At 37.8% G+C, this 27,894-nt stretch overlaps 1 protein-coding gene across 1 annotated transcript in view; it reads left to right on the plus strand.

The window, feature by feature from the left end:
- CDH13 (cadherin 13) overlaps positions 1 to 27,894 on the plus strand; it is a 1,286,821-nt gene that overhangs the window by 303,371 nt on the left and 955,556 nt on the right. The gene's annotated exons all lie outside the window — the stretch shown is intronic.

Here is a 27,894-nt window from a genome sequence, read left to right on the forward strand (position 1 = left end):
CCACTAAATGTTGGTGCTCTTGGTCAGAATCCTGATCACCCTGGGCTAGTCACAGCTTTGTCTGCCCATATTCTTAAGAACTCAGAATTAGATATAAGGCCCATCTGTTTATTCTAGATTATCAATTCATTTCTTTTCTTTTTTTTTTTTTGATCAAGGTTGGATTTCTTGATTCTGGGTAGGCATCTAAGAAATTTTGAGCTAGTGTCCCCACCAATTTATCATGAAGTTTGATCATGTACAAAAAGTCTTTAATCATACTCATCCCACCCCCACAGCACCCTACCCCTGAGACTTTAGGAATGTCTATTGAGAGGTAAGGCATTTTTTGAAACTGGTGAGCTTGAAATACTCAAGTCTACCATTGTGTCTACTGCCTTGAGTGAGACCTACTATTGGGCCTTTTCCAAAGCACCTTGCTTCATAGACTTTTCATACATACTGTGACTTTTCATCTTCTCTGTCAAATCTCTATCTTTGTCAACTATATGGTAGTGAAAGATCAGGAGATGTCAGATAATATCCAAGTTCTAACACCTACTTTTTCTGTGATACCCACATATTTCATATCTCCTATTTTCTTTGTCTTTAAAATGGGGATATTAATATTTGTACTATAAAACTCATAGTGGTATTGTGAACAAAGTGCATTATATGCCTGAAAGCTCCATGATACTGGTCTTTATTACTATGAGTATTTTTATTTTTATTAGGAGAGTTTGAGGGAAGGGAAGAGCCAGTCTTGACCAAGGTATATTTGGGAACCTCTTTCCTGCCTTTGAAAGTGTGGTTAAAATAGGATACTCTAGGTCAGTGTCAGACTATTAATAACTACTGACAGCAGGAGGGAAGTGCTGTAGATAATTGGGTAAGACATCCAGGACAGGTCTTGAGAGGTAAAGCTCTCCATTATTGTTTTCCAGTTACAGAATCTCTGTGGCATTGGGAGGAAGGAGGATCAGGCCTGAACATAATAGGTTCAAGAGCTCTGAACTAACAATTTCATGGAATTTGATGAGGGGAAAAGAGAGGAGAGGAGCTCCTGAGCTGATAGTAGACATTTGGAAGAGCTACTGAGGGAAACAAATTAGGGAACCACAAGTAGAGGGATTAAATATTTATGGATCTGCATCATGGTCCAAATGATGTTAAAGAACCACTCTAGAACCAAGCTCATGGTAGTCAGCATGGACTTTCTAAAATACTCATTGTTGTAAGCCATAACTAGGGTGTGGGGGTGGGCAGGGTTGGGGAGAGTGGCTGGACTTCTCCAGATGCCTCAAAGGATGGGAGGGATTCTTCCTTTCCACACTCTACCTATGCTGCCCCACCTCCACCCCCTTCTCATTACCCTAAATGGGTGTACACTGTCCTTGGTGCCAATACTACAGCTATTTTTGGTTAAGCCAAAAGACACCCAGTTACAAATATGAATGTAACCAGAAACATCAGTCATATAATTTTTGATTTGCAAGGGAATTCATTGGTCAGTTAGTTTAACTAATATCCAAAATATAGTATGCCCAAATGATCATTCTGCTTTTCACTGCCCAGCACAGATGCCAAGAACATTGTCTGAGAGCAGTTTGTGAGATGCAGTTTGACTTTACAGATTCTGCACTGGGCATAAAGTCAGGCAAACTTGGATTTATATTTTACGTCAGATATTTATTGGCTGTGTAACACTAGATGAGTCACTTAACCCTTCTTAAGCCTCAGTGTAAAATGGGGGTAATAATAAGATCTATAAGATCTGTTAGCTATAAGGTAACAAATGAGAGTTTCTCCCTCCTCTGTCACAAAAATTTCCAAGTCTGATGAAGAAATGGAACAGCAAAATCTCCAAGCCATAGGAAATAGGTTTATTGAGAGAGAGTACCTGTCTCACAATAAAGCTAGTCTCAAGACTAGGACCCAAAGACCCTTAGCCTAGGGATCTGGGGCAGGGGGGAGGTGTTATACCCCCACAGGGCTTAAAAAAAAATTATGCTCTGCTATATTTAGACAAACTCCTCCCAAATATACAACAGATTAAAAATTACTCATGTACAAAAAAGCAGAGTGTGGATATAGTTGCTTGTCCCAAGTCACTGTTGTAGCCAAGTGTCCTCTTGACCTCTTCCAATCTCTAATGATGACTGGCCTCTCACTGTCCAGCACCCAGGAAGTTTTGACCTTATATGGGTTTGTGACAACACCTATATGTTCACTTGGCACAGTTGATTTTGGGATCTTGGTAACTCTTTCTCTGAAGTTCATTGGCTCCTTCAGCTTCGATGTTGCTATTTTTCAGTACCTTGCGGTTAACCACAAGGATCAAGGGACATCAGTTATAATGATCAAGAAAGAAATTTGCTATAAAGTTGGTACATGAAGGGCAGCTAGGTGGCACAGTGGATAAAGCACCGGCCCTGGATTCAGGAAGACCTGAGTTCAAATCCAGCCTCAGACACTTGACACTTACTAGCTGTGTGACCCTGGGCAAGTCACTTAACCCTCATTGCCCTGCCCCACCCCAAAAAAGTTGATACATGAGAACATATGACTGCATTGAATTAAGCCACTAAAGAATATTAAGAGTACATTAAAAACAAGCTATATGGGGGCAGCTCTGTGGCACAGTGGATAAAGCACCAGCCCTCAATTCAGGAGTACCTGAGTTCAAATCCAGCCTCAGACACTTGACACTTACTAGCTGTGTGATCCTGGGCAAGTCATTTAACTCCCATTGCCCATCAAAAAAAAAAAAGCATCTGATTTGGGGCAGCTAGGTGGCTCAGTGGATAGAGCACTGGCCCTGGATTCAGGAGGACCTGAGTTCAAATCCAGCCTTAGACATTTGACATTTACTAGCTGTGTGACCCTGTGCAAGTCACTTGACCCCAATTGCCTCACCAAAAAACAAAACAAAATGAAAAACAAAAAACAAGCTACATAATTTCTAAGAGACTAGAGAACACCTAAACATAAGTAAATCACCATTTGTAGTCTACTATTGATGACTATCACAATTAAATCACTTATATTTAAGGGTTAGGGAAATTCTCACTCACATCTCCCAGGCCCCCTTCTCCCAATCTCCATTTTAGTGAATCAACCAGGCTGTACATTCTTCATTCTATTCCCAGTGGTGCTTCTGACTCTCTGGACTTTGCCATCATGACTCAAGTTCCTTCTCACTCTCCAACTTTCTTCCACCTTGGCCCCCTATCCTATCTGTAAGTTACATTCAAGGTCTTCTATCTTAGGAAGTGGCTCACTTCATTCTGAGCTTCTCACTCTCCAGATTTTTTCATCACTCTCCCTTTTTTCATTCTCTTCCCTCATTAGAAAGAAAACTCTTTAGGGTGGGGCCTCTCATTCTTTTTGCTTTTATGTTTATATCCCCAAGGCATAGCACAGTGCCTGGCATATAGAAAGTGCTTAATAAATGCTTCTTATCTACCCTACTGGGGAGACAGACTGCACATGTATAAGTAGTTACAGAATAAATCAAGGCAATTTAGTGATAGAGCAAAAGAGATAATGTATGTAAAACACTTTGCATCTTCAAATTCCAGTATAAATATGAGCAGTTATTATTGTTGTTGTTGCTATGTCTGACTCCATGAGACCCTGTGTACTTTGTCCATAGAGTTTTCTTGACAAAGATACTGGGGTGGTTTGTCATTTCCTTTTCCAGTGTGTCCCTTTTTTATAGATGAGGAACTGAGGCTAATAGGGGTTAAGGAACTTGTCCATGGTCATATATCTAGTAAGTGTCTGAGGCTGGGTTTGAACTCAGATCTTCCTGACTGCAGGCCAAGTGCTGTATCCATCACACTACTGAACTGCCTCCAATTATTATCACTTTATATGTGCATACTTGATAAGGTGGAAGATATCTTGGACCAGTCATCTCACCAGTTTTGCCTCTTGATAACCTAAACAAGTCCCAGGCTCCTGTATGCTTCCAGCTACTGCTTTTTGTAATTCAAACCGGTGTCCTGACATCCTAGTGTTTCAGTGACTTTGGCTCTCGGGTTTCTGTGCCAAGCTGTCGATACTAAATCAATGTAACATAAATGATGCAGCAGGTTAACATTCTGTTTTTCACAGTGGCTTCCTGTAGCAGCTAAAGGAATGGAAATTGCAGAAAGCTCCCTTTTATTAAAAAAAAAAAACAACTATACAGGCAAACAACTAGCACTTTAAACTGATAAATATCTGGCTTCTGATGATCATCTCATCTTCCTCCTCATGGCATTCTTTCCCATTTTCTGCCAGCTGTAGCTAAACTTGTGATTAATATTAGATGCTGGCAACTGAGATCTAGATTCCCATGTAACTAACCCTACAAGACCAGAATTCTCTCAGCTCTTTGGGGCAGTCTGGAATCCTGAGATTACCTGTGAAGCCTCCAAACCTAACAAGATGTGTGAATGTTAGAAGGGAAAGCTCTTGGCCCCTAGGAGCTGGTTGTATTCATATATCCTATACTGCACCCATGCCTGGAATGCATTCCCTTCTTATTCCCACCGTTTAAAACAATCTAGCTTCCTTTAAGGCTAAATTCATGTGCCATACCCTCCCTTGGGGATGGGTTTCCTGATCAGTCAGATAATTAGGACTTCTTTCTCCCAGCTTAAATAGATGTGCTTATATTTATCTTTTTATTTCGTGTATTACCCAGAATATATCGAAACTCTTTAAGGGAGGGCTTAAGGTTTTTTGTTTGTTTTGCTTTACTTTTGGATTAGCAAGGAGGACTGACCAGTTTCCAGATCAGTTAATTTCCACTATGAAAGAAGACTGGGGCCGGGGGGCGGGGCAGCTAGTTGGCACAGTGGATAAAGCACCAGCCCTGGATTGAGGAGGACCTGAGTTCAAATCTGGGCTCAGACACTTTTCACTTACTAGCTGTGTGACCTTCATTGCCCTACAAAAAAACAAAAACAAAAACAAACAAAAAACCCAAACAAACAAAAGAAGATTGGGACAGCTAAGTGACATAGTATAGAGTGCGGGTCCTGGAGTCAGGGGGACCTGAGTTCGAATTTGGCCTCAGGCACTTACCACTACATGACCCTGCACAAGTTAATTCATCCTATTTGCTTCAGTTTTCTCATCTGTAAAATGAGCTGCAAAAGGAAATGGCAAATGACTCCAGTATTGTTGCCAAGAAAACTCCAAATGGGATCACAAAGAGTCCAACAGAAATGACCAAAGAAATGATTGAATAATAACAAAACAGATTAGCACCTGCAGATAAAGTAATGTGCCCAGAGTCACATAGCCAATGTGTCCAGAGCTAAACTTCAGCTCAGATTTTTGAGACTTCAGGCTCTCTTCTATTTACTTAATCATACTAGGTACTTCATAAAAATTTATTGGACTACATTGAATGTACATTTAAATTCATTAGAACAGATCTGCAGATCGTGGTTCTGAAGGATGTGTGTAGTGTTTATGCATTTGTGTACATGTATGGGAGACAGCCTGAGTGTGGTGGTGGGACCTACTGGCATGGGCAAATACTGTACATTATGCTCTCCTTAAACTATGCACCCAATTCATATGATCTAACTTGGGACCAAGAACTATATGTCCATTGATCTCTTGTAAAAGTTGATATTCTTGAAAATGTTTAATTATGATCTCACTAGATCAGATTTGCTCTGTTTGGGATGATAATGATTCAGTGGCAGGGGGATGGTTTTGATTTTTACTCTTGGCCATTCTATTTGTGTATGTGCTGGCTCCCTGCCACTGGCCCATTAGCTTTCCTGAACCTAGTTTCTGTGTCCTCATAACTGGGTGACTAGATTTTGGGGAAACAATATGAAGCGAATAGTGTGCTGGATTTGAAATGAAGAAAACCCAGGTTCAGGGGGCAGCTAGGTGGCGCAGTGGATAAAGCACCAGCCCTGGATTCAGGAGGACCTGAGTTCAAATCCAGCCTCAGACACTTGACACACTTACTAGCTGTGTGACCCTGGGCAACTTACTTAACCCTCATTGCCCCACAAAAAAAAAAAAGAAAAAGAAAGAAAGAAAGAAAGAAAGAAAGAAAGAAAGAAAGAAAGAAAGAAAGAAAGAAAGAAAGAAAGAAAGAAAGAAAGAAAGAAAGAAAGAAAGAAAGAAAGAAAGAAAGAAAGGGAAAGGAAAGAAAAGAAAAGAAAACCTGGGTTCAAATCCTGGCTTTGACTCTCTTGGAGCTCATGGGCACATAATTTAACCTCTCTGAGCCTCAGTTTTCTCATTTTTATGATGGGGCAAATAATAGTATCTATCTAACTGGGTAGGAGAAGATCAAGTGAGCTGATGGATAGGGTTGGATATTACGGGTTTGATGCAATGTCTTCTGGCTTCATAAAGACTTAGAACTGAAAGAGACCTTTGAGATCATCTAGTTTGGCTCTCACATTTTACAGTGGAGGAAAAAGATAAAAAATGGGGGAATGACTTATCTAAGATCACAAAGGTAGGAAGTGACAGAGCACTGAACCCAGGTCTTCTCTGACTTCAAACCTACTTTCCTTGGTGTTGATCTAGATCTGTCTAAGGGGCACACTAAGCTAGTTCCTGCCCCTGAAGCCAGACCAGCTGCCTTCTGTTCTCTGCCTATTGCTCGGGTGTTTTCAGAAAACTAATCAGATCCTAGGGTTGTGGAATTTTTGTTTCTTCTAATTTTCTATTTCTCACACACAATATGGCTACTTTGATTAGCAATCAGTGCTTTACTGGCAGAGAGCAATTGTGGCGTCTGCTAATCAGAGATGAAGGAAGTAAATGGTGGTGTTTAAAGGTAACTTTTTTTGAGCACTTATTTTGTGACTTCTAATTGTTCTATTTCTTAAACTCAGCCCAGCTGCAAGAATTATTAGGGAAACATTTATTCAGATAATTATCCCCCTTTTATGCTCACTACTTGTTATTTTGAGATTGTATTTGAATTCCTCTTCTCTTTGATGAAATATAAGAGGGAGGAGTCACCTCCAAAGAGGGATGAAAGTGTCTTTGAGCCTACCTACAGATAGAGGAAAGGCAGCTATGTGGCACAGTGGATACAGAACTAGACCTGGAGTCTGGAGGACAGGAGTTCAAAACTGATGTTGGATACTAGTTGTGTGACTGGGTAAATAACTGCAGCCTGTTTGTCTCAGTTTCCTCATCTGTAAAATGAGGTAGAGAAGGAAATGGCAAACCACACTAGTATCTTTGTCAAGAATCCTAGAAATTAGGGGTGGGGCAGAGCCAAGATGGCTGAAGAAAGGCAGTGACTTACCTGAGCTAACCCTAAGACCTCTCCAAATAACTTAAAATAATGCCATAAGACAATTCCTGGAGCAGCAGAACCCACAAAAAGACAAGGCGAAATCATTCTCCAGTAAAAGACAATTTAGAAGGTTGGCAGGAAAGGTCTATTTTACTGGGGTGAGAATAGAAAGCAGCCCAGCACAGGCCACTCCAGTGCAGCTCCAAACCCAGCACAGATCCAGCCCCAGTGAACCAGACCCCAGGAGTTTTTGAATCAGTTGCGGCTTCTGGAACTCAGCCTACAGATGGTGAGTGTGTTGAATGGTTGGCCAGGGGGAGATTACAGGGGTCTCTTTGCTGGTGCTAAGGCAGGACTGTTTTTTTGTCCATGCTCAGATCTGGGTCACAGTCTTGGGTGATGGTCCCAGTAAGGGGAGGAGCACAAGCACACCAGACCTTGCAGTCACAGTGGATCACAGCTCTATTCTGGGTTCCAGGGCAGAGAAGGAGGCCTGTGGTTGCTTGCAGAGCAGAGCACAGGTCAGGGAAGTAGTGAACATACCTCTCCTTAAATCATACCACCTTGTAAGAACTAAGGACTTATAAATTCCTAGAAATATCTCAGATAATAGCTGCTCAAACCCCCTGAAGCTTGGGGCAGTGTGCCCCCTTCCCTGAAAGCAGTGTCCCACTTTAAAAAAGTTAAAAGTTAAAAGTTGGGGGGCAGCTAGGTGGCACAGTAGATAAAGCACCAGGAGGACCTGAGTTTAAATCCAGCCTCAGACACTTGACACTGCGTTGTTTAAAATCTAAACATGGGTTCTAATCTGCTCCCCCCAGTTTTGGGGGGAAACTGGCTAAAATAACTGATAAATTAAGCAAGAGTTTAGGCTTTTAAGAATGTATTATAAGATAGTGAAAACAGAGAAAGACTGAGAATAGATTCCTTATAACATGGAAATCCTAGCTTTCCTAGCAGCCCACATGAAGTTCTGCCACCAAGCTGATGCCTCGAACCAAAAGAGGAAGATCCAGTCAGCCAGCCTCAGCTTTCTACTTCCTGTCTTCCTCCCCGAAATGGGAGGTTCTTCTAGTTGATTGGTTGAGAGTGGTCTCCTGTTGATGTAGCAGTCCACAGCCTCTGAGAACAAACTCTACTCAGTGTTCTCAATTTAATCAACCTTAACTAGGTTCAAATTATGAGAACAACACCCTACTCAGGGCTATCCAGTTGTTGTCCTGATTTAATCATCCTTAAGTAGGTTCTCAGTCTCTCAGTGTCACCCAATTCAATCAATTCCAAATAAATCTTCAGGTGGGGCACCTGGGCATTTGCCAAGTCCCATTATTTTATCAAAACACTTACTAGCTGTGTGACCCTGGGCAAGTCACTTAACCCTCATTGCCCCCACAAAACAAACAAACAAAAAAGAGTTAAAAGTAAAGATATAGGATGGGAAAATGCACAAACAGGAAAAAATGCTGACCATAGAAAGTTTCTATGGTGACAAGGAAGGTCAAAATACACCCTCAGAAGAAGATAACAAAATCAAAGCTCCTACATCCAAAGCTCCCAAGAAAAATATGAATTGGTCTCAGCCCATAGAAGGGCTCAAAATGGACTTTGAAAATAAAGAGATGTAGAGGAAAAAACAGAAAGAGAAGTGAGAGTGATATGAGAATATCATGTAAAAAAAAGTCAACAGCTTGAACAGCCAAATTAGCCAAGTGGAAAAGAAGGTACAAAAGCTCTCTGAAGAAAATAATTCCTTAAAAATGAGGATTGAGCAAATGGAAGCTAATGACTTTATGAGAAATCAAGAAACAATAAAGCAAAACTAAAGGAATGAAAAGAAAAATAGAAGGCAATGTGAAATATCTCATTGAAAAAACAACTGACCTTGAAAATAGTTCCAGGAGAGATAATTTGAAATCTATTGGACTACCTGAAAGCCATGATCAAAAAAAAAAAAAAAAGAACCTAGACATCATCTTCAAAGAAATTGTTAGGGAAAATTGCCCTGATATTCTAGAAGCAGAAAGTAAAATAAAAATGGAAAGAATCCATGGATTACCTTCTGAAAGAGATCCCAAGATGACAACTTCCAGGAATATTATAGCCAAATTCTAGAGCTCCCAAGTCAAGGAGAAAATATTACAAGTAGCCAGAAAGAATCAATTCAAGTATTGTGGAACCACAGTCAGGGTATGACAAGATCTAGCAGCTTCTCTATTAAAGGATTGGAGGGCTTGGAAGATGATATTCAGTAGGGCACAGGAACTGGTATTACAACCAAGAATCACTGACCCAGCAAAATTGAGTATAATCTTTCAGGGGAAATATGGGAATTCTTTTTTTTTTTTTTTTTTTGCAGGGAAGTGGGGGTTAAATGACTTGGCCAGGGTCACACAGCTAGTAAGTGTTAAGTGTCTGAGGCCAGATTTGAATTCAGGTCCTCCTGACTCCAGGTACTGTGCTTTATCCACTGTGCCACCTACCTGCCCCCAAAATGGAAATTCAAATAAAGAGAGGACTTTCAGGCATTCTTGATGAAAATACTGAGCTGAATAGAAAATTTGACTTTCAAATACAAGAACCTAGAGAAATATAAAAAGGTAGACAGGAAAAAGAAATCATAATAGATATTAAAAGGTTAAACTGTTCACATTCTTACATGGGAAGATAGTACTTGTAACTCATAAGAAATTTCTCATTATTAGGGCAGTTGTGTGGAGTATATTTAGACAGAGGGCACAGGTGTGCGTTGAATATGAATGGATGATATCATTAAAAATAAATTAAGGGGTGAGAGGAATGAACTGGGAGAAAGGGAAAGGGAGAGGTGGAATGGGGTAAAGTATCTCACTTAAAAGAAACAAGAAAAAGCTTATGGAATTTTGGGGAAGATGGGGGAGATGCAGGGGAGTGGGTGAGCCTTACTCTCATCAGAATTGGCTCAAAGAGGGAATAACATACACAGTGAATTGGGTATAGTAATCTATCTTACCCTGAAGAAGAGGAGGAAGGGAAGGGGATAAGGGGTGTGTGTGAAAGAAGGGAGAGCAGATTGGGGGAGGAGGCAGTCAGAAGCAAAATGCTTTTGAGGAGGGATAGGGTGAAAGAAGATAGACAATAGAGTAAATGTTATGGGGAGGGAACAGGATGGAGGAAAATACAGTTAGCAATAGTAACTATGAAAAAATTTGAAGCAAGTTTGTCAGGCCTCAGTTCTCAAACACATAGATAATTGAGTCAAATTTGTTAAAATAAGAGGCATTCCCCAATTGATAGATGATAAAAAGATATTAAATTTTCTGATGAAGTAATCAAGGCTACTTATAGCCATATGAAAAAAAATGCTCTAACTCAGTACTGATTGGAGAGATGCAGGTCAAAACAATTCTGGGGTACTACCTCATACCTATTGAATTGGATAATAGGACAGCAGAGGAAAATGCCAAATGTTGTAGGGGATATGGGGAAAATGAGACATTAATACACTCTTGGTAAAGTTGTAAACTGATTCAAACATTCTGTAGAGCAATTTGTAACTATGGTCAAAGGGCTATAAAACTATTCATATTCTTTGATCTAGTAATATCACCACTAGATTGGTATCCATAAAGAGATCTTAAAAAAACAACACAAAAAGTTAAATTTGAAATTGAGATGCCCATCAATTACGGAATGGCTGAACAAATTGTGCGATGAAATTATGATGGAAAACCATTGTGCTATAAGAAATGATGAGCAGGATTCTATCAGAAAAAATCCTGGAAAGACTTATATGAGCTGATGCAAAGTGAAATGTACTTTACACAAAGTAATAGCAATATTGTAAGATCATCTCCTACGAATGACTTAGTTATTTTCAGCAATACAATGATCCAAGACAAATCTGAAGGATTTATGAAAAATGCAATCCATCTCCAGAGAAAGAAATGATGGTATCTGAATACAGGTTGAAGCATAATATTTTTAGTTCCTTTTTCTAAAGATTTTTTTGTCTGTTTTCTTTTATAACCTGATTGATATGGACATGTTTCGCATGACTACACATGTATAACTTAAAAAAAATCAATACCCCAAATGGGGTAATAAAGAGTCAGACATGACCAAAATGACTCCACAGTAATTATATTAATGGGAAAAACAGAAAGTGGGACACTAACATTTTAGTGGATAAGTTATTCATATTTTTTTTAGCTCAAACCTATGATTGAATTAGTATAGGAAATTCCAAGTGAGTAAATTTACTCACGATGTAGATTGGCATCTGCTTTTCAATTTATAAATAAGAGAGTTGTTTCCTAAATAGGTGTTTACCAAAGGAACCTGGACCCCACCAAGGGCATATAGCTCACAAGAGCCCCAAAGGGGCCAAAGCAAATTAAAATATAATTTAGAAATATTTAACAAAATTAATAAAAATTCAATAGAACACAAACAACATTAGTATGTGGTATTCTAAGTCACTATGCAGCCTCATCCTTATGTACAGTTTAATGGTATATTTCTATTTGAGTTTGACACTACTGGCTTGGTTCAGTGAGAGGTGAACTGCCCCTGGATCCCACAGATAAGAATGTCAGAGGGGAACTTGAAACCCATTTTTAATAAGCTATTTCACATTAAATATCATTTATAATAATAATAATAATATATTCAAATTACTTTTCCTGGTATTCAAGACTTCAGATACTCTAGTGTCAATTACTGTCTTGCCTATGTCTTTATTGCCATTTTTTTCGTATTACAATCTCTGGCCCAAGACTCTGTGTTTTCATGAACTAGCATCAATTGTGGAGGTTTCTCAATAATCTTACTTTCCTTAGTTTGTTGTCCTGAATTTCTTTAATTTTTTTTTTGGTCAGGGAATGAGGGCTAAGTGACTTGCCCTGGGTCACATGTCTAGTAAGTGTTAAGTGTCTGAGGCTGCATTTGAACTCAGGTCCTCCTGAATCCAGGGTCAGTGCTTTATCCACTGCACCACATAGCTGCCCACTGTCCTGGATTTTTTAAACATATTTTTCTCCTTATTTAGGTTCTCCCCACCCCCTAAAGAAGGGAAAAAAAACCTTATAATTTCCCATGTTTTTTGTTCAGACTAACCAGATGTCAACATTAGGGATATATAATTTGATAGAACAAAAATGTAGCATCCAAGGCCATTAACAGATGAGAGAATTATTAAACGGAAAAATAGAAATCCTGAAAGTCAAAGGAGAGATGAATAAAAATGAAAATTTAAAAATAAATATTAAACTAATAAATAAAATTAGCAGTTTTTTTCAAAAACATTAATATAGATAAACTATTATCTAATTTGATTTCAGTAAAAGAAAGAGGAAAACCAAATTACCAGTACCAAAATTAGAGAGGTGAATTTTCATTCAATGAAGATGAAATAAGCACCACTATTGGGAGTAATTTTGCCCAACTATATGCCAATAAAACTGGTAATCTAACCAAAATGGATGAATACTTCCAAAAATATAAATTGTCTGGATTAATAGACAGGAAATAGACTGCCACAATACTCCTATTTAGAAAATGACATTGAACTAAATTATAAATAAGTTCCTCAAAAGAACCAGATGAATTTACAAGAAAATTCTACCAAACATTTAAACAACAATAAATTCAAATACTACATTAACAGATTGAAAAAAATACGTAAAGAAGGAATCCTATCAAATTCCTTCTATGACATAAATCTTGTATTGATATTTTTTTTCGTGAGGCATTTGGGGTTAAATGACTTGCCGAGGGTCACACAGCTAGTAAGTGTCAAGTGTCTGAGGCCAGATTTGAACTCAGGTCCTCCTGAATCCAGGGCTAGTACTCTATCCACTGTGTCACCTAGCTGTCCCTCGTATTGATATCTAAACCAGGGAGAACCAAAGTGGAGAAAGAAAACCGTAGACAAACTTCCCTACACGATATTGATTCAAAAATTTTAAATAAAATATGAGCAATGAGATTAAAATATATCACAAAGATCAGACACTATGACCAGGCTGTACTTATACCAGGAATGCAGGATTAGTGGAGCCACAAGGAATCCTTTCTTCTGGTAAGTCTCATCTCCCCAGGAATATATATATTGTTCTGCAATATTATCATCTCCTGACCCATGAGGGAGAGAGAATGAGTAGTTGATAGATAATAAGCCCTTGTCTTCCAGACTTGTGGCTTTCACAGTAGCAAGGAGGTGCTCTTCATTTCATTCAAAGTCCTGGTCTGCTCCTTCATGTTGTGACTTAGAAGTTGATTGCTTCAGCTACTTATTGGTTTCAGCTCACAACTAGGTCCATGCAGTCCTCTACTGGGTCCAAGAAGTTAGCGTTTTCCAATACCTTCTCTGTCTCATTACCTGTTTTGGGTGGAAAAGAGAGATGTGACACTTGTGGTAGGGAGAGTGCAGAAATGTGCCTTTTGAATAAGTACTTGGCATCTTTGCTTTCCATTTTTCTATCACTCTGACTTCTTTGGACCCTTCCCTAACCTTCTTTTAAAGTCCAAGCCAAAATATGTACCTCAGGTACTTATTAAATGTGAATCATCAACTACTTACCATCAATTAACATCAGTGTGGCATCAATAGAACAACACGTATACAGAGGGCAAGATTTCACAGTTTGTCAAAGTGTTAACCTTGCCAAAGGAATTTTATACAGTGTTTCTGAGATAGTCAGAAGGGACTCCTCCCTCCTAAGAAGTGTGAAAATCACAGCCTCTGAAGAAAAGAGGAGTCTGTTTCATCTCCTTCCTTTTAATCAATTATAATTGGTAACCCAAATGGAAATGGAACTTGTTAAAGTGACTTTTGGTTTCCTATGTGACTCTATTAAAAAGCGCTGTCTGCTTGCTGTGTCCAATAAAAAGTGCCCAGTAAAAAGACAGCTGTAACACTGTCTTTGTATGTATATGTATATCTGTTGCCTTGGAGTTCTAAAGCAGCAAATCTAGCCTCGGTCCTTCTACATTCATAGCCCAGGACAATTTCCAGAGTTAGTTTTGGCCCCACATATCTAGAAACATTGAGTACATGAAAACTGAATAGTTAATTCCTTGATTCTATCACATTTCCATTAGCATTGAATACCCCTGCCCCAGTGACAGCTGTTATCTCTCAGGCCTAGCAGTACCAACTTACATAGCAAACTCTAAAATTTAGTATGTGTTTGGCTGATGAGGGCCTCTAAACAATGATAATGAGACTATATGACATCAGGTATCAAATGACCAAGGTAACAATAATAACTTGCATTTATCTAGTGTTTTAAGCTTTGCTTGCATGCATTTATATCATTTGATTCTCACAACGATATAGTGGGTAGGTAGTCTTATCTCTGTACAAGTCACTTAATCTTTCAGTGCCCTAGACAACTCATTACAACTATGAAGTTACAGAGCAGAGGCCAATCTGTATTGATAGAAGTTTCCTCACTGGGAGTTTCCTATGCTTTTTACATGTGGCCTCACCCATTAGACTGCAAGTTCCCCAAGGGCAGGGACTGACTTTTGCCTTTCCTTGTAACCCTTGTAACCTTGTAACCCAGAACTTAGTACAGGGCCTGGCACATAGTAAGGTGATAATAAATGCTTATTGACTGACCTGTCAAATAAGATCCCCAACTTGAGAATGAGGCAGCTAGGGGAAGCTAGGGGGCACAGTGGATGAAGCACCAGCCCTGGATTCAGGAGGACCTGGATTCAAATCCAGCCTCAGAAACTTTATACCTACGAATTGTGTGACCCTGGGCAAAAAACTTAACTTTCATTGCTGCCCCCCCCCAAAAAAAAAGAAGAAAAAAAAAGAGAAGAGTGAGGCAGATGAGGTTCAGAATGGTGGTTACTCAGATTCATACAGTGATTAGGTAGGTAAAATGGGGAAATCAGCTTGTAAGGAATAAGCATTTCAGGGCTGAATAAAGTAACTTTGACTATGAAGAATCCTGATTCTTGCTTTAATGACTCAACATTCAGAATAGTCCTCTGAACACTGGATACTTTTGGTCCATTCTATCAATCAACATTTATAATAGGTTTGAGATTCTTCTAGTTGTTGGTGATAAAAAAAGACAAAACCAAATAGGCCATCTCCTAAAGGTCCTTACATTAGACAGGTAAAGGAAATATATATATATATATATATATGTGTGTGTGTGTGTGTGTGTGTGTGTATATATATGTATATATGTATATATATGTATGTATGTATATACATACATACACACACACACATACACACACATTTAAGTATATGTAAAACAACAATGCAGGGTAGCTAGGTGGGGCAATGAACAAAGAGAGGGACCTGAAGTGGGGAGGACCTGATTTCATATCTGGCTATGTGACCCTGAGCAAGACTCTTAATCCTGTTTGCCTCATCTGTTTCCTCATCTGTAAAATGAATTGGAGAAGGGAAAGGCAATACATTCCAAGATCTCTGCCAAGAAAACCCCAAATGTGTCATGAAAAGTCAGATACAACTAATTGACTAAGCAGAAACAACAGAACAACACTCACATACATGTATAAATATATAAATGATTATATATATTTATATATATACACACACACACACACATATATGAGGTAGTTTGGTTGCTGGGTGTGGTGGTGGAGGGTGTATGTGGCTATTCAGTAAAGTTCTCATGTAGAAAATAGTGCTTAAACTGAGCTTTGAAGGGAGTTAGGGATTCTAAGAGGTAAAAATGAAAAAGAAGTGCATTCTAGGCATGGGAAACTGGGCACAAAAGCCTTGCTTTGGGAGTCAGCATATCATATTAGAGGAAAGTCAGGCTAGAAGTCCATCTTCGATGTTCGATAGGCTGTAGAGTATATGAAGGAAATTAATGCATAAGAAGCTTGGAAAGCTAGGCTAAAGATTGATTATAAAGAACTTTAAATGTCATTTGACCTTCTTGATTAGGTGAGCAACCTGATCAGACCTGTAGTTTAGGAATATCACTTTGGCTGCTTTGCAAAGGATGGATTTGAGTGAAAAGAAATGAAAGGTGGGCAATACACTTAAAAGGCTTTTACAAATAGACCAGGTGAGCAGTAGAGAGGACCTTAATGAGGGTAATGGCTACCTGAGAAGGGGATAGATGTGAGCAATGTCGATGAGATAGCTAGATAAGTCGGTCTGAGGGTCATTTTCTTAGATATGATAACTGAACCTTTGGGAGCTGGTGAGGTCATTTAGATAATATGTAAAATGATAAGGAAAGAGGGCCCAGGACTGAATCTTGGGGATATACTAGTAGGCTCAGTATATGATAATGATTCAGAAAATGAGACTGAAGAATGGTTAGACAAGGAGGAGGAGAAAATAAGAGAGTAGGTTCAGGGAAACTCATAGATGAGAAACTTATAGATGAAGGAGGAAAAGCATCATCAAATTCAGCAATAAAAAATTCATTGTTGGTTGCTTTGGTGAGAGTGGTTTTAGTTGAATGCATGTAGATTGTAAGGGGTTAAGAAGTGAGTGAGAAGGGGCAGCTAGTTGGCTCAGTGGATAGAGCATTGGCCCTGAAGTCAGGAGGACCTGAGTTCAAATCTGGCCTCAGACACTTAACACTTACTAGCTGTGTGACCCTGGGCAAGTCACTTAACCCCAATTGCCCTGGAAAAAAAAAAGAAAGAAAGGAAAAAAAGCATATGAGAAGATAGAAAGTGGTACCAATTAATATAGACAGCAATTTCAAGGAATTTAGTTGAGATAGGGAGAAGTGAGTTGAATTAAAAAGATAGTAAGGCCAAGTGACGGCTTTTTAAGGAGGGGGAAGAGTTGGGCATGCCTGTAGGTAACACAGATTAGATGGGAGAAAGAGCAGTGAATAGAGAGAGACAGAGATAGAGGTAGAGACAGAGACAAGGAATGAAATGGGGGGGGGTTATATGCATTAGTTACAACTGGACTGGACTACTATTGTATGGACAAACAAAACAGAAAGGTTTTCTTATTTGTAGTATAACACCCAGGATTCCTAGTCATATCAGTATGTCATATGGGTAAAGAGCATTTGGCAAATGTTTCAAATTATTTATTCAGGGGTGAACGATTCTGACTCCTGTTGCAATGTAATTGAAACGAATCTCTTATTGATAAATCAGATCCCAGAATTTATATCTCGAAGGAGCCTTAGCAATTATTTCATCTAGTTAATTCTTTTTTTATAGACAGGGGCACTGCAGTCCACAATGAGGAAGAGACATGCCCCAAGTCATCTGAAAAGGAAGCAGCAGAGCTAAGATTCAAACAAAAGTCTTTTCTACTATCATATCCTTGTATACTACATCTTTCTAAGTCATTAACATCATGAAAATCAAATACAGCCATTTATAATATCCTCCAAATGCAATCACAAATTTAACTCCTTGGTATGATTTTAAAATGTCAAAGTCCCAATAATCTAAAATTCCTGTTTTAGTTGTCTGGAGCCATCTGGAGCCTATGACAAGTGATACAGTGAGTCAGGCATTTCCTTATGGGTAAAGTAATTGAAAATGATAGCACTGTTGGACACAGGCCCATTGCCATATGCAAAAATGGGAGGGGAGGGTGTTTTAGTCTAGATGACATTCAAGATCTCTTATGTCTGTAAATCTATAACCCTATGATTCTATATTCCATAGATCCTGAACTGGACCATGTCACAGATTAAGAGATTTTAAAGGACCTCAAGTGATCTTCTAGTCTTACCCAAACCTGAAAAGGAATCCCCATTATAATGTAGGTGACAATTGGCCATCCAATCTCTGCTGACTATGGTCAAATCCAAAAATTCAAATCCTTCTTTTGGATCACAGCACTCCAAGTATCTGAATTTAATTTTTATGGTTTCCTGCACGGAGCTTTTCTTCTCTGACCCTAGAGCCTAAAGTACAGGAGGATACAGAATCAGTCTTAGAACTAAAGCCAGTCTTATAAGGTCCAGACAGAACACAAAAATCTCCTCTCCAGTTTCCTGATAGTATTTTATTGTTGTTAATAATGTTGAGTTGCAAAGAATTAGCTGAGTGATGAATGAAAATGACGGGATGGGACCTTCATATAGAAACACAGAAACATACATTTGGAGATAAGAGAAACCTCAGGAGCCATCTAGTCCAAGTCCTTCAATTTTCACGTAACTAACCTAAGACCCAGAGAGGTTAAGTGGCTTACCTCTGGACTCACAGGTAGTAAATAACAGAGATGGGAATTGAACCCAGTTTCCTAAGTCCAAAACCAGTGCTCGTTCCACTGTACCATCCTTTGTTGTTATTGTTCAGCCATTTTCAGTCTTGCCCAGGGTCACATAGCCAGTAAGTGCCTGAGGCCAGATGTATGTGTGTATGTACCTCATAAGAATAGTCCATTGGATGCCAAGCTCTAATAGAAATTCACCTACTGGTCATAATAGTTCCAAACATGGTTTGCATGTTGTTTTCTTTATGCCAGATAAAGCTCCAGTTTCCCAACTGGAATCCCTAGAACTCATCTTCATCCAGTTGGATGGTCTACATATGAGCTATTGTGTAAGAAGACCCTGTCTCAGCATGAGCTTTACGTGTCCTCTGAACTGCCCTGTATCCACTTGTCTACAGTAAATAGTCAGTCTTTTTGCCTTTGTTATATACTTCCACTTTTGATGCCAGAAGGCCATCTGTTCCTTGTTAGACAATTGTAATTGTTAGGAAGTTCATGTTGACTTGAAATCCACATCTATAATTTCCACCCATTGTTGCCAGTTCTACCCTCAGGACAGCCAAAATATTTACAAGAAGGTAATATGACTTTCTTTGCTCTCTTCTTTCCTAATTAACACCTCCAGTTAGTTCAACTATTCAAGTGCTTTACAGTTTCAGTTGTCTTCCTTTGGGAGTATTTCTTCCCATAATCTAAACTATGTATACTCATATTAAAGCAGTCTAAGATTTTACATATTTTTAGCAATCAAATGACACATACTCATTTTGTAACCAACTGAAATTCCATGTCATTTCTATATGAATTTGCACTGCCCATTCAAGTAGACCTCATTCTGTATTAGTTAACATAATGATTAGACTTCTAAACATGGAATCAGGAAAATCTAAGTCTGAATCCTCTCTCAGATACTTAGTGGCTATGTGACTCAAGCCACGTAACTATTCTAAGCCTCAGTTTCTTCTCAGGAATGATGATAAATAATAGAATTTACGTCCTTGTACTGTTGCTAGGAACAAATGAAATAATATATGTAAATCTCTTTGCTAGGACAACAAATAACTAAACAAATAAGTAAATAAGTAAATGAATGAATGAATGGATGGATGGACAGATGGATGGGCGGGGATGGATGGATGGATAGATAGATAAATGAACAAATTAATTAATTAATGTCAATATCAAATTTCATTAATTCAATAACAAATATATAACTCTGCATAGATTATTAAATTTCCCCTTGTTTTGACATATTTTTCTAGTTTATTGAGATAATTTTAAATCAGATTCAACTATCTATCCTATTAACTCACTGTGGTTTCTCAATAAATACCTGTTGAATAAATAAGTGAATGAATGGACAGAGCCCTTGACTAATAACCCTTAAATATAGGATTCCCCACCTCCTTTTTTCACTATGCTATAGTTTTGTGTGTTCAACATACTGTGAGTCATCATTCAGGCTATATTTTTCAGGGGGTTTGTTGTTGTTGTTGCTGTTTTGGTTTATTGGTTTTTAATCGAAACAAGGGCATGATGTGCTAAGGTTTACTGAAATAAATGTAAAATGTGTACATACCATTCCCCTGATTTAGCAAACTTAAAAACAATTAAGTATATTTTATGTCAATTATTCTCATGAATATCACTAATGATCCCATGTTGGTTCCTAGTGATTACCTTTTATTTTTTTCTAAATAGTCACATGTCTTACTTGTCATTTTCAACATTATCTTTTCATTGGATACTGTTTAAATATAATGAATTGTGCTTCAGCCTGTTTCCTTATTTCATCATTATGTGTTGGTCATTGTAGCAAAGATTACCCATGTGTTCAGTAGTTTTAACTGAGTTCCTCTGGACAAGTTGGCAAACAGGAGTGTTGGAGAAGTTTTTAGAAAGACATGTTCTTAATAAACCAATTTTGTCATTAAAATCTAATTCTTTAGCTAAGCTTATTAAAGGTATAACAAAACCAAAAAAGATACTGCTTTGAAAAGTACTCTGCCTTTAATAAAATAAGAATTTTCAGAGAGATGAACCATATACTTTGAAATTTCATCCTTATACCGCTTGTTCTAGAATTTCAAGTTTAAAAAATGTTTCACCTTGTTGGATAATAGCAAAAAGGGAATTCTTCCCCCTTTCTCTTATCTATTAACAGTATGTCATCTTCCTCAAAGAGCAAGCTTAGCCAATCTTTTTGGCTTCTTTTTTTGATATACTTCAAACAAACAAACAAACCATTCATGAAGTCCTTACCAGTTTTGGAAATTTGGGGTTGCTCAATTTTACTATTTTGATACATCCTTATAAGGCAAAGCCACTTTTACAAATTATTTTTTGTCACATGCTCCCACTTCGAGTTTTTGCATATGTTTTCAGTTTTTATGCCTTTAAGATGAGTAACCAGGCTATGCACTTTCACATACATGTGCTTTAATTTTCCACTTCAATGTCTTTGCAGACACTGCTCTTTATGACAAAAATGCCCTCCCCTTTTCTCTAGGCAGTTGAATTCATGCCTCTATCTTTTAAAGCTAACTCAGATGACTTATCTTCTACAAAGCCTCCCTTGATTTCTCTAATTGCTTATGACCTTGATATCCCAAGACCTCAAGACTTACATAAAATGTGCTTATGGTATAATATTGTGTTTTATATTTGTAGATGGATATGATCTTCTTACTAATGTCTATGCACCATAAAGGACAGAGACCATAATTTTTTTGTTTTTTTTTTTTAATCTCAGCCATTACTTATCATGGGACTCTGCCCTAAAAATGTGCTTACTAAATATTTTTAGGGCAGCTAAGTGGCATAATGGATAAAGTGCTGGACCTAGATTCAGGAACACTCATCTTCCTGAGTTCAGATCTGGTCTCAGACACTTACTAGCTGTGTAACCCTGAACAAGTTGCTTAACCCTGTTTGCCTCAGTTCCTCATCTGTAAAATGAGAAGGACAAAGAAGTGGCAAAACACTCCAGTATCCTTGCCAATGTGACATGTAAAATTAAATGTGGTCACCTCATTTCTTTCCCAAGTTTGGGGAAAATTAGCGGAGGTTTCTAATATATTTATTACTTATAAATTAGAAGCTTTAGCACCAGTTTTCGGGCATTAAGCATTTATTAAAGCATACCAAGTATTAGTAAAAAGAGAACACCTGGCTCAGAAAGTTAAGAAAAGACCTATCTAGCCTAGAGCTACAGGCTGGCCTGCTTCTTCCTCTAAGTCCTCCACCACAAGCCTGTCTGAGAGCTGAGTTGAGAGTCAAAGCTTCCTCTGAGTCCAGAGAAGAGGCGGTCCTTACACCTTGCTTCAAGCTAATTGGCTAGTATCAACCACATCCATTGGTTCACTGAACTTGAGGGTGGTCCTGTGTTGAGGTCAGAGTTCACACCCTCTGAGAACACACCTCCTTGAGGGCCAGGCAGGTGGGGTTTTAGTTGAATTAACTTTAAGTGAGTTAATCAGCTAAGTCAGTCAACCCAATCAATCTTAACCCAGTATTTTCTCACACCAAGAAAACCCCAAATATGGGGTCATAAAGAGTTGGATACAATTGAAATTACTGAACAACAACAAAAATATTTGTTGAATTTCCTTTTTAAATAAAAGTATTCAGAGAGGTCTTTATGTAACTTCATTGTTTTCTTAATATTGGTATTTTTGTGAAATGTATTTATTTGCGAATTTTGTATTTTAGAATCCCCTATCTTTTATACGCCACCTTCTTTTTTAAATGCTTTGGTCATGAGATTACAATTATGTTTTCCCAAACTCTTATGTCCTTTACCCAAGGTAGAAACCTTAAATTATTCCTGGGTTGGGTTTGGATGTGGAAGTGAAATAAAATTGCAGGGAAGATAGTTGTGTAGAGAATTATAGGGAATTCTTGAGAGGCTTGGAATAAAGAACCTTGAGTGAATTCTTACATTTTAACCACACAGACTTAAACATTGCTGATTGAAATTGGTAGTTATTACACTTATCAACTAATCAAACCCTAAGGACACCAAATAACTATGGTCTGTTAGAGCTGGAAAGAACCCTAGACATCCCTTTATCTGTCCTTCTCATTTTGTATTTAGCTATAAAAAGTACTTGAAGGAGAAATAACGCACTAGATCCCCATCCTTGGAAGAAACATAAAGGAAGATTGAGAAGGTTTACTTAACACTTTCAGTATATATTTTTGTTATTCTCTTTTAAAAAAAAACAAGAAGGAACTGACATTGTAGCTTATGAGATTTAGGAATCACTTTAGAAGGTTATTCGTTGACAATAAGTACTGAAATAGTGGATCTCACCCACTAGAAGGACCCCCCTGAATATATAATATGAAGGAATTCCTTCCTTCTCAGAGATAAGATAGTAGGCTATGGGACTTCTCAAAGTTCCTTGCAGTCCTTTAATTATATCGCATGTTATCTCATGCCATATCAATTAAATGCAGATTAAACTGTTGTGTATCCACCAAGAAGCATAATCGTTTTTTAGCAGGAACAAATAAATATATATATATGTATATACACCTATATATATATATATAATCACATATATACATCTGTATCTGTGTCTATCTATCCATCTATCCATCCATCTATCTATCTATATTTGACTTACTGATGCAGTTGATGCATCCATCACATAGCTAAAATGCTTTCCATTGTTATTTACCATTTATGTATTTCATCTTCACCAGGTCTTATCTTCCTGCCCCAGATAATGTTCTCTTGGGTGGGATGTGCAGGTGAAGTTTCTCTTTTTACTTTACAATGTGATAGGGAGGAAAAGAAACCCAAGTTATGACCCTGTTGATCCATCAGCCTGCTAAACCTTTAATCATAACATGATAGAAGTTTCAAGCTATCATTTTGTTGAAATTATTGAAATAACATCTTTGACACAAGTAAAGTATTTCTGTAAAAGGCTTTGTCAATGTATAAAATGAAACTCACACACATGGAAGCTCTGTGCAAATCAAGCAACAAGGCTCAGTTAGAAGTCAATCGTAATTATTGCTCACAATACAGAGTTGTCATGCTAGGGGAATAAGATGTTACTACTTTGGGGCTCTGACTAATGTCTCCAGAGTGATCAGGTAAGGCATGTGTCATGATGGCAAGTCTCTGGAGTAAGACAAAAAAAATTCAGTCAACTGATTCAACCCATCAATCAACATGTTTTAGGGAAGTGACTACTATGCATCCCATATTATATTTGATGGTGCAGGGAATTCATTCCATTGGTAAGCATTTATTAAATGCCTCCTATGTGCTTAGCACTAGGGCTAGGTTCTGGGAACTCACAAAAAATTAAACATCTTCTACTCTCCAAGAGATCACATTTTGTTGGGGCATGTAGAAAACCAAGAAGATATACTCCATGGCTGAGTGCTTATGGGCACTGTTTGGATCAATTATCAATTGATTAATTATGGATCAATTGATAATTAAGCCAAACATTGCCTATAAGCAATAGATAATTGATAGGTATAGTCTTTCCATCTGCATCCAAATCAGTGTAGCCAAAGCATCATCTAAGAATCTCATAATTGCATATTTGGAGGTTGGGCATGATATAGGCCAAATATCTCAATGTTCAATTGGATGTTTTTGCTTTGTATTACTGAGCAATAAACATGTCATGGTCCTTCCACCTGCTGCTACTATCTCACTCCTTGGCCAAGCCTCATTTCTTACCTGTTGGGAAGGAGTTAACATGGGCTGCTTCTAAACAGCTTCAGTGTTAGGACTGCTGCTTTCTCACTGAATCTCATTCTCTCAAACTCCTGTGGAGTCCTTTATTGCCACACATGCCCTTTGGGATTATGTATTTAATTTCTACTCACCTCCAGCTACGATAGAACCCAATTCATTACTTAAAGAGTATTTAATTCATTACTGTCATTAGTGTGGAGGATAATATACTTAATATCTTAGAGAAAGCATAGCAGGCCTTACCTTTTCAGTGTCTGAACAATGCAGGAATTGGGGAAGAGCCTGCCTTTAAACGACCTTTTGGGTATTTGGGTTTATCACATTTTATAGCACTGGGATGGGTTACAACTAGAAACCTCTCACTGAAATGACTGATGAAGAGTGAAGAATATCAGAAAAAAAAAGTGGACTAATACTTTGCCCTTTCATTGTTTTCTAAGAGGTCTTACCCTCTGTCAAAATGTTTATCTTGATAAAACATGGAGTGTTTTGGGCTCAAGGGTTATGTCATATAACAAAACCCTAGGTAGCTCCTCTAGCTAAATAGTACCATCTATACTTAAATGTGCCTTCTTTTTAAATGCCCTACATAGAAATGCATATCAATTAATTGAAAAATGTTTTAATCTTTTCAGTCTCTGTAATTTTATCAGAGTAGACAGATCTTTTACCAACAATTAAAAAATACTTTACATCAGTTCCTTTTTTGGGGGTGGGGTGGGGTTGATTTTTATCCTCACAATGATGCTGTAAGATAAATTCTCCAAATAATTTTATCTTCATTTGATCTCTTTCCTTTTGAAGCTCATTTAATTTTTCCTTTAAGAATGTGGATTTTATGACATTTGGTGTGTGTGTGCTCATGCCTGTGTGTGTGTGCTCATGCCTGTGTGTGTGTGCTTGCATGTGTACATTCAGTATTCATATTAATTTGCTTTCTAGGTTACCTTTTAGTAAAATGTGATTTCCCGATTTATCTCTTTTAATTAGGTCTGGTTTTGCTTTTGCTTTGAGATCATGATTGCTATCTTTACTTTAAAAAAATTTCTGCTGTAGAAAAAGTTTCTTCTCTTGTTCCTTATTTTTTTTTCATAAAAGTATTTTATTATTTTCCAGTTACATGTAGGGATAGTTTTCACAATTTGTTTTTATAAGTTTTATAGTTTCAAACTTTTCTCCGTCTCTCCCCTCCCTCCCGCCTCCCCAAGACAGCAAGCAATATGATATAGGTTATATATGTACCATCACATTAAAAATATTTATGCATTAGTCATGCTGTGAAAGAAGAATCAGAGCAAAAAGGAAAAACCTAAAAAAACAAAAAACAAAAATAAATAGAAATAGTATGGTCCAATCTGCATCTAGATTCCATAGTTCTTTTTTTCTGGATTTGGAGAACATTTTCCATTATGAGTCCTTTGGAACTATCTTGGACCATTGTATTACTGAGAAGAGTTAAGTCTAACACAGTTGATCAACACACAATATTGTTGATACTGTGTACAAATGTTCTCCAGGTTCTGCTCATCTCACTCAGCATCAGTTCGTCTAAGTTCTTCCAGGTTTCTCTGAAATCCACCTTCTCATTGTTTCTTACAGAACAATAGTATTCCATTACATTAGTTCAGCCATTCTCTGATTGATGGGCAACCCCTCAATTTCCAATTCCTTGCCACCACAAAAAGAGCAGCTATAAATATTTTTGTAAATGTGGGTCCTTTTCCCTTTTTTATGATCTCTTTGGGAAAAAGATCTAATAGTGGTATTGCTGGGTCAAAGGGTATGCCCAGCTTCAATTGCTCTCCAGAATGGTTGGACCAGTTCATAGCTCCACCAACAATGCATTAGTGTTCCAAGCTCACTCTGGTGGCTTCTCCAACATTTATTATTTTCCTTTTTTGTCACATTAACCAATCTGATAAGTGTGAGGTGGTACCTCAGAGTTGTTTTAATTTGCATTTCTCTAATCAATAGTGATTTAGAGCATTTTTTCATACGGCAATAGATAGCTTTGATTTCTTCATCTGAAAACTGCCTGTTCATATCCTTTGCCCATTTCTCAATTGGGGAATGTCTATTCCATTTTTTATTTGGATATGTATCATTATGTTTCCAGTGTGTTTCTTATAAAGAGCATATTGTTAGAATATGATTTCTCATCCATTCTAATGTTATCTTCTGTTTCAGGAATGAGTGTATCCCATTCATGTTCACAGTTATGATGGCAAATTGTGCATTTCTCTCTCCTATTCCATTATACTTATCTTTTTTCTTTTTTTTATCCTGTCCTCTATTGAAGAGTTGTTTTCCTTTTCACCATGCCCCTCTTTAACCAACTTCCCCCTCTGATTCTCCCACCCATTTATCTTAATGCTTTTTCTGTCGACTTCCCTTTTGGATAAGATGAATTTCTGTATTCAATTATATGTATGTGTATTTCTCCTTCCTTGAATTAATTCAGATGAAAGTGAGATTCAGGTATTGACAGATCCCTCCCTGAAAGCATCCTCCATAGTATAATCTCTTTCTTTTTCTTCTCCCCTCTCTCAGTACATTTCTCTTCCCTACCCTTCCATTCTTATTGTAAGAAAATAATTATTCATAATTGATTTTTGGGGGGACCCCAGAGATCAGTCTTTTCTCTACTACCCTCTCCCCCACCAGAAAGTCCTGTTCAGATCTTGTCTGGGACAAACCCAAGGGAACAAAAGAAGTGGAGATAGATTCTTTTTGTTTAGCTCAGTGAAGGACTGATGGGATCAAACTGGACCTAGAAAATGGACTTTGCCTAGAGCACCTTCAGTGAGGGTCTTTTACATTATTCTCCCTGATGTCATCTATAGAGGTCATTTTAATGTAGACCAGTCTCAAGTCCTGTCAACCAATGAAATTGAATGATGATAACCAATTACTTTTACTCAATGTATAATGGTTCACCTCTATCAAAAGAGAATAAAACCCTTGGCCATGCCAGGAGCTCTCTCTTAGCTCCCCCTTGGCTCTCTCTTGGGGCACATGCTCTGGGTTCTCTGGCTTGTAGGTCTTCTGAACTCTCTTAGGTTCCCTTGAAACCACATGCTAGAGACAGCATGGGTCTTTGGGGGCTTCTCTCCTGTTCTCAAAAGCCATGATGCTGAAGATCTCTCCTTATTTTCTCTGCCATATGGTCAATCATTTACTGGTGAACATACATACATACAGACAGACAGACACACACATATATATATGCTTACCCCAAACTGATACATCTATAGCACTAGCAATTAATTAAAAATAAAAAACCATTTTAGCTTAATTAATCAAACACATTCTCTTGAGATTATATAAATATAATAGCATCATACATACTCTAATTAGACTCCCTCTAAGATATCTAGTGATGATAAAGCTCTGAGTGGTTACATGCATCATTTCTCTATGTAATAATGTGACAATTTAACCTTTTAAAAATCCTTTATGATTTCTCATTCATATTTACCTTTTAATGCTTCTTTTGAGTCATGTGTTTAAATGTCAAATTTTCTTTTCAGCTCTGGTCTTTTTCATTAGGAATACTTGAAAGTCTTCTATTTCATTAAATGCCCATTTTCCCCTGTGAGATTTTATTCAATTTTGCTAGGTAGATTATTATTTTTTTTTTGGTGGGGCAATGAGGGTTAAGTGACTTGCCCAGGGTCACACAGCTAGTAAGTGTCAAGTGTCTGAGGCCGGATCTGAACT

Source organism: Dromiciops gliroides, chromosome 2 (assembly GCF_019393635.1).
Source record: "Dromiciops gliroides isolate mDroGli1 chromosome 2, mDroGli1.pri, whole genome shotgun sequence".
Classification (NCBI taxonomy): Eukaryota; Metazoa; Chordata; class Mammalia; order Microbiotheria; family Microbiotheriidae; genus Dromiciops; species Dromiciops gliroides.